General features: G+C 43.6%; 1 long non-coding RNA gene across 1 annotated transcript; it reads left to right on the top strand.

Moving 5' to 3' along the window:
- The first annotated feature begins 3737 nt into the window (after positions 1-3737).
- LOC133724104 (uncharacterized) lies at positions 3738-4328 on the top strand. The gene is made up of 3 exons (XR_009853471.1): positions 3738-3900; positions 3996-4112; positions 4295-4328. It is a non-coding gene; the product is annotated as an uncharacterized LOC133724104 (long non-coding RNA).
- The last annotated feature ends 8451 nt before the right edge of the window (positions 4329-12779 follow it).

Raw genomic sequence — 12779 nt, 5'->3', positions numbered from 1 at the left:
CTCTCGTCTATATATATAGGAAATATAAGCCTCTAGTGGCTAAAATGAGAGTAAGGCAACTTTGCAGAGTAGAAATCTCATGTTTTCAAAGCAACCACGTAAGTGTCGTCCACGACTTCTTTGGATTTGACCCGCGCAGGTTGCATCAGCAATATACTCTCATACTCTGCATATCTATATGTACTTTCCTTTTAATTGTCTGTCGCTTTTATACTGTGCATACAACACATTTGTTTTGGGACTCTACATATTATATCTTTACCAGAAGACCATGCTAATAACTAGACAACAGAGTAGAAAGCGACAGGTGCTTTGCAACCTTTACTCTGTTTGACTTTTGATGAAGGGTTGTTTCTAAATGAAACTTCTGCTGCTTTACTCTCCTTTACTCTGTTTTGGCTTTTACTCTGTTCTACATTTAACAGTCTATAATTCGGAATATATATATAGAGAGACTTTCTAATGAAAACTACTAAAATTAGGACTTGTTGAGGACTTTTTAATCAATAGTTTGAGAGACCTACTTTTCGATTACACTACGATAAATCAACCGTTAGATGTTTATGTATGCATGAGTAGATTACTTCTGAAAATTTTCTTCCAAATTACTAATCGTTAAGGTACCGAACCAGATAAATCAATTGATGAACCAAATCTGTCAAACATGAACCGTTGATGTTCATAACTGATAAATCACAATTATGAATGTCTCAACGATATTCAATTTGGTTGAAAAATTGCATAAATGATCTACATATCTAACGGTTGATTTGATGAAATATGATCGAAAAGTGAGTCTAACACAAAAGTCCTCATTTTAGTGGTCTTCAGAAGGAGGGATCGTGTGTGTGTGTGTATATATATACAGGGTATTTCTAGTGAGGGATCTCTTTTTTTGATATTTTCTAAGGATAGGGCATTAGACCAACTTTTCGATCATTTTTTAGCATCTTAACCGTTCAGTTTTTAGGTCCTAATGTGCAGATCACTTCTGCAAATTTTCAACCAAATTGATTATTGTTAAGGCATTCAAACTGCGATTTAAAATTATAAGTATGAACGGTTCATGTTTGACAGATTTGGTTCGTACATTGATTTAATCTAGTTTGATATCTTAACGATCACTGATTTGGCTGAAAATTTGCAGAAACGATCTACACATTATGACCTAAAAACTGAACGGTTGAGATGACGAAATGTGATCGAAAAGTTGGTCTAATGCTCTATCCCTAGAAAAGACCAAAAAAAGGGATCCCTTAGTGGAAGGGCCCTATATATATATATATATATATTTATACATATTTTATCCAGAGCGGAGTTCCGCTTTGAAATTAACTTGTGAAGTTCGAGTTTTGGGTCACCTTTCGATCGCGTATCCACATCTCGACCGTTCAGTTTTTAGGTACTAGTGTATAGATCATCTCTGCAAATTTTCAGCCAAATTGATGATCGTTAAGGTATCTAACTCGCTTAAACTAATGGACGGACTGAATCTGTTAACCTGAACCGTACTAGTTTTAAGGCAGTTATCAATGCCTTAACGATCATCATTTTGGCTGAAATTTGCAGAGATGATCTATAACTGGTACTTAAAAACTGAACGGTCGAGATGTGGATGTGCGACAGAAAAGTGACCCAAAACTCGAACTTCACACGTTAATTTCAAAGCGGAGCTCCGCTCTAGATAGGATCTGTATATATATATAGGGAGGATCAAGAGAGGACGTCCTTAAATTTTTAAAATGAGGATGTTTTTATTTTTAGCATGTATTTTGATAATCACACCATTCATTCTCTAGTAACCTACACACATGAATCATACAAAAAATTAGCCAAATCGGAAAACGTTTAACCATTTGATTAGCACAATGTTCATTTTAATTTTATCTAACATACTACATTTGTTTTCACACTTTTGAGTGACTAAATGATTATGGATTTGGTTGATTTTTTGTAGACACAATTATTGCATAGGAATCTAGAGGATCATAAGTTGAAATCATTGAATTAGGTCATATAATAATGTAAAATAGTAAAAATCCTCAAATACTTAAAGTAAGGATGTCCTCTCTTGATCCTCTATATATATATATATATGTTTTGCTAATATTTTATTTAAATAAATCATCACATAGATTTTCATTGATAAAAGGTCAAGCTAGAAGGGCCAATATTACATACGCTTCCGTTGCTATTTATAGACAGATAAGAAGTTGTGGTAATACCATGGTGGTACATAGGATATGTCCGTTCATTGGACGTGTCTTGCTCAACTATTTAGGCTTTAATACTATGATAGCACTCAAGAAATAATAAAAGAGAGGAAATTGAAACAATGTCTTACCTGAGAAAGAGCTAGATCTGAGAGAAAACTGTCGAAGAGAGAGATTTGAGAGAGAGAAGTGTTTACGAGAATATTGGAATTTAAGCTATTGAAAAAAAACCATAGATATGGATATGTGTGTGAAATAAAATGTTTTCAGAATTAATGTGTTGTATATAAATTTATTTATTAAATTTTAAATAGTTAAGTTGTTTTATTTTATTTTGAAATAAGATTCACACGGAAGTCTGTGTGAATATATGATATAAATACAATAATTTTTTACGTGGACATCTGTATATCACCATAATTCATACAGATATCTGTGTGAGTTTCACACGAAAATTCATGTGATTTTTCGCGGTCCCACTTTTAGTTTTCATTTCACACGAAAGACTGTGTGAATATAATTTTGCACACAAACATCTGTGTGTTTGCAGTGTTTTCCATACAGAATCTTTTTTGTGTGAATATCTGTGTAGACCAAATCTGTGTGGAATGACTAGTTTTTCTAGTAGTGAGATCACTTGCACGGCAAGTCTTCCTTTGTAATGTTACCGCATTTGCCTCATTTCACAAAGTAATGTAACCTCTTTCGGCCTTTCTCCCTCCTCCATCTCCACTAGGGCTGTCAATGAGTCGTGTCGGGTTGGATTAGTGTCGGGTCAAGGTATTTGTCGTGTCGCAAGATACAAACCCACACCCAACCCATTTAATAATCGTGTCAAAAATTTAAATCCAAACCCAACCTATTTATTAAACGGTTTACCCGTTTCTAGCCCGCTTAACCCATTTAATAAATAAGCCGTGTCGTGTTAGACAAAATAACTCATTTAAGGGTTAACAATGTGATCCATTTAACTAAAAAAATGCATAAATTGATTAAATTTACTAAATACTCCACAAGACTTATATGTAATTCATAACTAATTAAAACCAATAATTATAAAACAAAATATTTCAAATTGTCTAATCATATGATCAAATACTCCTAATGTCCAATATTTGAAGAAGAAATATAGCATAATCGGGTTATACAGGTTCACTTTGTGTTGACGGGTTGACCCGTGGCCGACCCATTTATTAAATGGGTCATGACGGGTTGACCCACGGCCGACGTGCTTTTTAATCGTGCGGGTTCAACCCGCTTTAATTTGTGCGGGTTTCGAGTCGTGTTATTGGATTGTGTCGGAATTGACAGCCCTAATCTCCACCTTTGGTTCTCTCAGGAAAAAAAAAAAAAAAAAAAAGAAGATCTTAACCAATGTGGCCAGCTCTAAAAGAATACTAGGTAGGCATAGAGATAAAGCCGAGTAAAAGAGTCGTTCACGCGCCATTTTGGGTGTGAAAAAGAAGAGAGATTCTACTCTGCATTTGACTTCAACGCCAGACATACGTTTACTCTGCACCTAATCTCTTTATTTAAACGGGTCTTTCGCAGGCACTCTGTCATTCCAAAATCTCGTTCTAACCTTCCCAGAAGTAATTGTGTGCATTATAGTTTCAAACATTTTTTGGCTGAACTACGCAGCAATTCATGGCGGCTAGGAAGCGACAGCGTCTTGATGATCAATTAGGTAAGCTGTTTTCTTACTAATTTGGTGATTCAGCATCAAGCACTGACCAAATCTGATTTGAAATGAAATTTTATGATATTATTGATTGCGTGCAGAACTTCCGCAAATACTTTTACAAGCAAAGCATCGATGGCTACGTCCTGCTGAAATTTTCGAAGTTGTTCAAAATCATTCAAGATTTTGTCTTTCGGAGCCTGCAGATAAGCCATCGAGTATGACTTTTGATTGCATTTGCATGTATTGAAATTTGCTCAAATTTGTGAAATTCTCTTATGTATGCTGATCCTTGTGACTTTGTGAGCAGCTACTTTTTGATTGCTTTAATTTGCATGTATTGAATTTAGATGGGTATAAACCTATTTTAACTTGACATACAATACATGATTCGGTTTAGGTGGATCATTGTATCTTTATGATCGGAACGTACCTCCAGATGTGTTTGGACCCAAAATGAACATTTTGGCCTGACAAGGCGTGTCTTGGAGAGATTGAGCCAATGTCAGTGGCTCAAGCTATATATTGTCGACAAGCTCGAAATATATATTTAGAGGCTAAATAAAGCCTACTATGGAAGTATGACAAGTCAACTTTAGCATATTTTCCTACTTCGGCTAGAAAAAACCGAGCTAGACAAGGAAGGAGGGGTGGCAGACTTACCAAATGAAATCGAAATGTGCTGAAACTTTCCAGATCCATTCTAGACAGCCCAAGGATCATTTCTTATGAAGAGTGCAAGAGTTTTTTTTGAGTGGAAGGCCTTCAAACAATCAGCCCAATTTTCTACAGAAGCAAAACTGGAAAACTGGACCTGTAAGAGGTCCAGCAGCATTTTCGGCCCAACCACATGGAATAAAAATCTGAAATTTTACCAGGGTGATCTACACTCATAGTGGAACATTTTTTATGAAGAAGTCGAAAGCTCATTCTGAAGTCTTGTTGGAGAAATAATTGAAGGAATAAAGGGGCAGAAAATGACCTAAAACCAGCTCAATATTCACATGTTCATGTTTCCTACCCACATGAAGAAAGCTAGATGCTTTTCTTCTTTTCCTTGGATATATTTTTCAAGACAATCTCTTTAATATATCATCATCACTTCCATGTTGTTGCACCTTCATGCCTTGCTTTCATTTCATCATTTCTCTATCTTTTCCATATTTTACAAATCACTTTCATATTCCACTTTCATTATTTTTCTTCCACTCATCATTTCACTCTTCTTTTTCTTCCCTATATAAACACCTTCTCTTCTCATTCTAAATCACACATTCACAACACAACATCAAAACATCTCTAAGATGATCTAAGTTCTCTCTAGAGCAAACCTCTCTAAGAGCAACTCCTCTCCCTCTCTTTCTCTTTCTCTTACCGGTGATCATACTCCTAGTCCTAGTCTTCTCAGAAGCCGACTTTTAGTGCCACCAAACCCTCTGTCAACGTGCTTCGGTCCTAGTCTCCTCGGGAGCCGATTGTAGTACCACGACCAAACACCGACACATTCACAACACAACAACATCTCTAAGATGATCTAAGTTCTCTCTAGAGCAAACCTCTCTAAGAGCAACTCCTCTCCTTCTCTTTCTCTTAGCGGTGATCACACTCCTAGTCCTAGTCTTCTCAGAAGCCGACCTTCAGTGCCACCAAACCCTCTGTCAACGTGCTTCGGTCCTAGTCTCCTCGGGAGCCGACGGTAGTGCCGCGACCACAACGGTTACAGAACCAGCCAAGCAAGGGTAACGCCCTAGCAACCCAGCCAAGCTAAAGTCACGCTTTAGCAAGTCCTCCTCACTTCCCGGTGGTTCTCGCTCTGCTCGATCTACAACATCGAGTATCGATTTGGTGATTTTCAAGAAGCTCAGCAAAAGTCCTCGCCACGAGGCACAAAGAATCCGGCGACGAGGTTGGTGCTCTCCTCGTCTACAATCGCTTGAAAGAAGTCAGGTCAAGGGACACCCCCGACGACCGCACCCGAACGGTGCTGGCACGCCCGCGCAGAAAAGAGACTGTTGACCAGCTGCAACAAAATTGGAGCCAAACAAGATGTATGTTATCAAACTGGTCCAACAGGTCTAATGCCCTGTTCCAATAAGGAACCAACGTGAAGCTATTGCATCTGAACTCGTTACACAACTGATTGATAACCAAGAGAGAATCGCCAAGTATTTGTACATCTCTGATTCCCATTTCCAGTAGTACTTCTAGGCCTATAATGAGGGCCTCATACTCTGCTTGGTTATTGGTACACTGGAACTCCAACTGGAAAGAGTAGGAAAATCGATCGCCAGCCGGGTTTTCCAAGACAACCCCTGCTCCTGCTAGCGTATCTGTTCTTGACCCGTCAAAATATAACACCCAGGGCTGGAGTGAGACTGTGTCTTGATGCAGTATAGCGTACTCTGGTACGCACGCCAAATCTGGGCGATCTAAAGTTGTGGCAGCGACCTCTAAATCTCTAACCGCGGGGACATCCAGCATAGGGTGATGTGCCAGAAAGTCCGCGATGGCTTGCCCCTTTACTGCTTTCTGTGGGACATACTGTAGTGAGAATTCTGATAAGGCGAGCACCCACTTGCCAATACGGCCTCTCAAGATAGGTCGCGATAGCATATATTTGACTAGATCGGTTTGAGCAATGATGCAAGTAGTAAAGGACAACATGTAATGCCGCAACTTGCATGCTGAGAAGTATAATGTAAGACACAGCTTTTCCATTGGAGTGTACCTTGTTTCGCAATCTGTGAGTGTCCTACTGAGGTAAAAGATGGCATGTTCAACACCATTTGCATCATCCTGAGCGAGGAGGCTGCCAATAGAAGCCTCAGCTGCTGAAACATACAACTTTAATGGAAATCCCGCTCTAGGAGGAACAAGCACTGGCGGGCTCACCAGATAGGCCTTGATTTTGTCGAAAGCCTCTTGATGTTTAGGTTCCCACACAAACTCATTTTGTCCTTGCAACTTCAATAGTGGTGAAAACGGATGGATTTTGCCTGAAGAGTTAGAAATGAATCGTCGCAAAAAGTTGATCCTACCCAGTAGTCGCTGTAACTCTTTCTTCGTTCGCGGGGGAGATGCATTGATGACCGCGTTTGCTTTATCCTCAGGGACCTCAATGCCTCTTTGATGGACAATGAATCCCAGGAAATCTCCTGCCTGAACTCCAAAAACGCACTTGGCGGGATTCATCTTGAGCTTGTGTAGCTGCATGCGCTTGAAAACTTTTCTGAGATCTGTGAAGTGATCTCCACTTTTCTTAGACTTCACGACAACGTCATCAATGTAAACCTCTAAGATCTTCCCAAGTATGTCGTGGAAGATCAGGTTCATGGCTCTCTGATATGTTGCTCCCGCATTCTTCAGTCCAAAAGGCATGACCACATATTCAAAAATTCCTGTAAACCCAGGGCAGCGGAATGCGGTCTTGTGTCTATCTTCTTCCGTGACCGGAATCTGGTGATATCTCGCTGTACCATCCATGAAAGACAACAGTTCATGCCCTGCAACTGCATCTACCAACATGTCCGCAACAGGCATGGGGTAGACGTCTTTAGGTGTAGCCAAATTAAGGTCTCTGTAATCTACGCAGATCCTCATCTTGCCATTCTTCTTGCGAACAGGCACTATATTGGACAGCCACTTATTGTACTTAGCTACCCTGATAATGCCCGACTTGTACATCTTTTCGACTTCCTCTTTGACCAGAACTTGGGTCTCCGAGTTCATTCTTCGCGGCTCTTGCTTCACAGGCCTCTTATCAGGCAGCGTTGGTAGTTGGTGGCATACCAAGTCTGGTGATAGGCCTGGCATGTCCTCGTATTTTTCCGCGAAGCAGTCCTTGAATTCCAGCAATAATTCGACGAGCCTCTGTTTTTCGCTAGGCTCTAAGTAAGTGCTGATAGCCACTTCTATAGGCTCATCAGTTGTTCCCAGATTGACCTTTTCAGTATGGTCCCTAACCTTCGGAGGTGTGTCATCCAATGCCGCTGGAGCAAGCTGAATCTCTTCTTCCTCCTCTTCTTGGTCCGTGAACTCTTCATTAACAATTTCTAAAGTCGCGACTCGATCATAGGCCTCTTTTTCCAACAAGTATGAGGATAGCCTCTCATACAAGGAATGAACGGCCTCCACCTCTTCCTCCATGAGTTCGTGATCCATTAATTAGCACTTGGAGATGGCACCGCATATCCAGGCCTTTCGAGGTCGTTTTTTGCGACCGCGAGCCCCCATTGTGCCAATTCAGAGGTCGTCACCCCTGTGGGGCGGCCCTTATCATCAATACCAACGACTTGTAAAGGAGAGATTGGTTCTAGGTAATACCTTGCGTCCAAGTAGTTGGCGGATACCGAAAAAGGTCGCGGGTCTGCTTTAACAATTTCTGCCTTGTCCGCGACTCTGTCCCATATGATCAGCTCCTGATGAAGGGTAGATGGGACACAATAACTCCTGTGGATCCAGTCGCGGCCCATAATTGCGCTATATGCCGCATAGCAATCTGTAACAAAGAAAGCGTAAACCCCTTCTGCTGGACCCACCTTGACTCGTAGGAAAATCAAACCCAATGTTTTGGTCACAGTCCCCGCGAAGTTCTTTAGCGTAAGGGAAGTGGATTGGATCTTCTCTTTCTTGATCCCTAGTAGATGCATGGTTCTGGTAGTAATGACATTCACAGCCGCGCCGGTATCAACCATTATCTTACTGACCTTAGTCCCATTCATTTCTGCTGTGATATACAAAGGTCGCATGTGTTGCACCATGGCGGGTGTGGGTCTTGTGAAGCTCATGAAGAAACCCTTGCTGTTAGCATCTTCAGTCTCAAGGAACACTGCTTCTTTCAACTGCGTTGTTGCGGCTGAAGTGATCTGCAACTGTTGTTCTCCAATCGCGTCAGCTTCTACGCATTCCTGTGCAGCAACTGGTAAGGCATACTTAGCAGGGAGCACATAAACCATATTGCAATAGGTATCCACCATTTCTGTTTCGTCCATGTCATCATCAAGATTGAGCTTGGGTTCATCCGTTGGGATTTCGGTGTTGAACAGTTTAGCCATGAAAGCATCCCATGATTCCTCTGCGGGGATTACCGCCTTGGCTTGTTCGTGCTCCTGTACTATGGGAACCTGGTTCAGCGACTCTAAAATTTGTTTCGCCGCTGGCACTTCCTTTGGGAGAGCGACCAACAAACTTTGAACTTTCTTAGGCCTCCATTGCACAGTCGCGGACCGATTGTCTTTGCTCCCCAGCCTGTCAAATATTGAAGGCTCGCTATCTCTTCCTTCGAGAGATATTCTCCGCCAAACGCTAGGTTTGCGGGTTGGTGGTGATTCTCGCTTCGCGGGAGCTAGGGACTTCTCCTGACTTTCCTTCTGGCGAGCGCTGGTGTTTGAAGCTCGTTGCGACATCTTAGGAAGCCGCTGGAGAACCCGCGGGGCGATGAACCTTTTGGAGGTCAGTGCCTCCACCTGTCTCTGGTATTCTTCTGGAGATCTCAACAACTGCGATGGTTTAATCAACCCCTGATCCAGCGCTTCCAAGGTTCGCTTTGCTTCTCCAAACCTCCGCTGGACTTTTCTCTTCCTTGAAGAGCTCATTTCCACTGCCTTGCCCTTCTTCTGGGTATACCATCTCCCTTCCTTGATAGTGGACGTCGGCACCGGAGGAATATACGGTCTGGTCATAACGTCTGACCGCTCGTTTGCTCTTTCTTCTTCCCTCCCAACCTTCAATTTCTTGAACAAATTAGAGTCCCTTGGAGAAGAAGTTCCTGACCCAGCGTGCATTCTCGGACTACCTGGTTGGAAGCTTCTAGAATGTGCTGGTAACTTTATTGGTGGTAAAGTACCAAAGCGAACGGTATGTCCTTCCTCTTCGTGCAACGCCTGGATATCACATTCCTCCTTGCACCTTGAACATAGCACGACAGGTGGAGCCGGCTTTGATCTCCGCTTCACGGACTGCTCCATCACCTTTTCTAAGCCCCCAGTGGTACGATTTGGGCTCAGCCTCTGTTGATCCTTTATGTCCCAAACTACGTCAACCATGTTGATTCCAGTGTCTGGGAAAGGATCCAAATCTACCAGCGCCGCAGCTGTTGCTGGCGCTTCTACCTGTAAGCTACCATTATTCAACCAGATCTGAATCTGATCTTTCAACCTGACACAGTCGGCTGTGTTGTGATTCCACAAATTGTGGAGCTTACAGTATTTTTCCCCCTTAATTGCTCCGGTTTGGGGAATGGTCCGAAGTCGGTCTTCACCATCTTCGCAGTGATCATCTCTTCTAAGATCTCATGAGCTTTATTCGCATCATAAGTGTAACTTGCGAATTCAGGTTTGGTGAAGACCACCGACTTGAGTTTCATTGGCTCTTTACACAGCTTCAGCTGCTTTAGCGTTGACGCCTTTTTCCCAGTGAGCTCAAGCGCTGCTACCTCGTCCTCTTCGGACTCCTCAGCTTCTACCAGTCCGGATTCCTCACACCTATAGTAAGGATCAAAGGAACCTGAGTAGTGGTTCACTGCTGCCACAGTCCTCCGTTTCCCCGGAATGTATGTCCCTTTGGAGGAGTTCTTCACAGCGTCCATTTCTCTAAGCAAATGCTCAAAGCTTCCTACTTCTGTGATCAGTTCCCCCATAGAATTGAACATGCTTCCATGCTGCTTCTTGCGTTGGCGAGGCTCTAAGCCTTTGATTGCCAACTTTACCAGCTCTTTCTCCGGAAGAATCACGTTCAGCTTCCCTTTTTGGATCTGGAAACGCTGAAGGTATGCAACAGCGGATTCAATTGGCTGCTGAGCCATCCGAGTAAGTGAAGCCAGATCTACTTCCGGCTCGATAGTCCCGAAGGTTTCTTTAAACAACTTTTCCATCGCGGGCCAACTCGCGACAGATCCTGGTTGTAGCTTAGTGAACCAGGTGAAGGCAGACCCTGACAAAGAAGTGGCGAAGATATTACACTTCAGGTTGTCATCGTTCTGGTACTGGCCACACTGTACTCGAAACCTGACCAAATGGGCCGCGGCACTTTCGACTTCCTCTCCCGAGAAAGTAGAGAACGTGATGTTCTTATATCCCCTAAGATAAGGTGAGTTCATAATGTGCGGTGGGAAAGGCCCGTGATAGGCCTCCTCCAAGTTAGGCCTCTGGTTCGCGGCCCTAATCATCTCCTCTACCTCTTCTCGTCGCACATAACCTGGGCCAGGAGGAGGAGGTGCAGCCACTCTCTGATGGGCCGTTTGCACATGAGGCACCGCGTGGCTAGTAGTTGCTGTTCCATCTTCCAGGCGAACGACCCGGGGAATACTGGGCTGTTGAAGAGTAATCGCTGTTGCGGACACATCCTTGGCCAAAGCAGTGATTTTGATTGGAGTGCCCGTCTTATCAATCCCATAATAATTCCCTGGGAGCTCTTGGTAGACATTCTCTGCCCCATCACTATCATACTGAGCAAAAACAACAGGATCAGCCAGGGTACCGTCACCGAATTTTAGAGTTTTGCTCTTTTGCCCAGTCGATGGTGTTGCTTTGTCTTTGCCACCAATCAACAACGCTTTGTCCTTGGTTTTGGTAGACATTGCGGTGGCAGCTGCAGAGGGTGTGACAATACTGCTGCTAGCCTTCTCGCGGGCATTAGGCGGAATGTACTTCCCGGATGCAGAGAGTTGGCCAAGGGAACCGAGGATGGCGTTGGGATCTCCCAATGCTTTATTCAGAACCTCCTTGGCATGTCCCAATTCGGCTTGCTGCATGGCAACTTGGGTTGCGAGATTGGACCCCTCTTTGCGCACTGCCGCGATGTCAGCTGCAGTACCTTTGCTTTGTGTGTTAAAGGTGTTAACAGCACTCAGAAGCTCCTTATATTGCGTGAGATTTGTGTCAGCAATCTTATCTGCGTGAATCCTGGCTTCATTGGCAAGATTTTGTGCATGCTCCTCAGCCTTCTGGGCATTCTCGTTCATTCGTCGATCGAAATCGCGAAGCCGCTGCTCAGTCCTCGCAATCGACGTGGCCAGGTGCCTCCTATAGTTGTCGCTGTTGACCGTAAGGATGCGGAGTCGTTCATCGATGCTAGCATCCTCTGGGATGACGAGGGGGGTGAACTCATCGCTCTCAATTGATTCGCTAACCGCAGCAACTACTGTGGTAACGGGGACATTGGCCACCTTGCTAGTAACAGAATTCTTGTCCTCAGTAGCGGCCGGCTGACTTCCTCCCTGCTCAGTTGACATGTCTGGTGATTGCAAGTTGAGAGAAAATCTTTGAGTTACTTGTTCTTCAGAAAGACCACGACAGTCTACACGAGAGTGCGGGCTGTAACTGGAGGTCTTGTGTTTTAGGCAGTTGACGTAAACCCTTTGGTAAGGGTTATCGTCTGACTTCCCAATGGTGAATATCTGGCCGTATGCTGTATCTGATGTCCCACTGGGCGTGCCAAAATGTTTGGCTCCAGTTTTGCTGCTGCTGGTCAACAGTCTCTTTTATGCGCGGGCGTGCCAGCACCGTTCGGGTGCGGTCGTCGGGGGTGTCCCTTGACCTGACTTCTATCAAGCGATTGTAGACGAGGAGAGCACCAACCTCGTCGTGGGATTCTTTATGCCTCGTGGCGAGGACTTTTGCTGAGCTTCTTGAAAATCACAATCGATACTCGATGTTGTAGATCGAGCAGAGCGAGAACCACTGGGAAGTAGAGAGAACTTGCTAAAGCGTGACTTTAGCTTGGCTGGGTTGCTAGGGCGTTACCCTTGCTTGGCTGGTTCTGTAACCGTTGTGGTCGCGGCACTACCGTCGGCTCCCGAGGAGACTAGGACCGAAGCACGTTGACAGAGGGTTTGGTGACACTGAAAGTCGGCTTCTGAGAAGACTAGGACTAGGAGTGTGATCACC

Source organism: Rosa rugosa, chromosome 1 (genome assembly GCF_958449725.1).
Source record: "Rosa rugosa chromosome 1, drRosRugo1.1, whole genome shotgun sequence".
Taxonomy (NCBI): domain Eukaryota; kingdom Viridiplantae; phylum Streptophyta; class Magnoliopsida; order Rosales; family Rosaceae; genus Rosa; species Rosa rugosa.
This window is presented reverse-complemented; position numbering and strand designations above follow the sequence as displayed.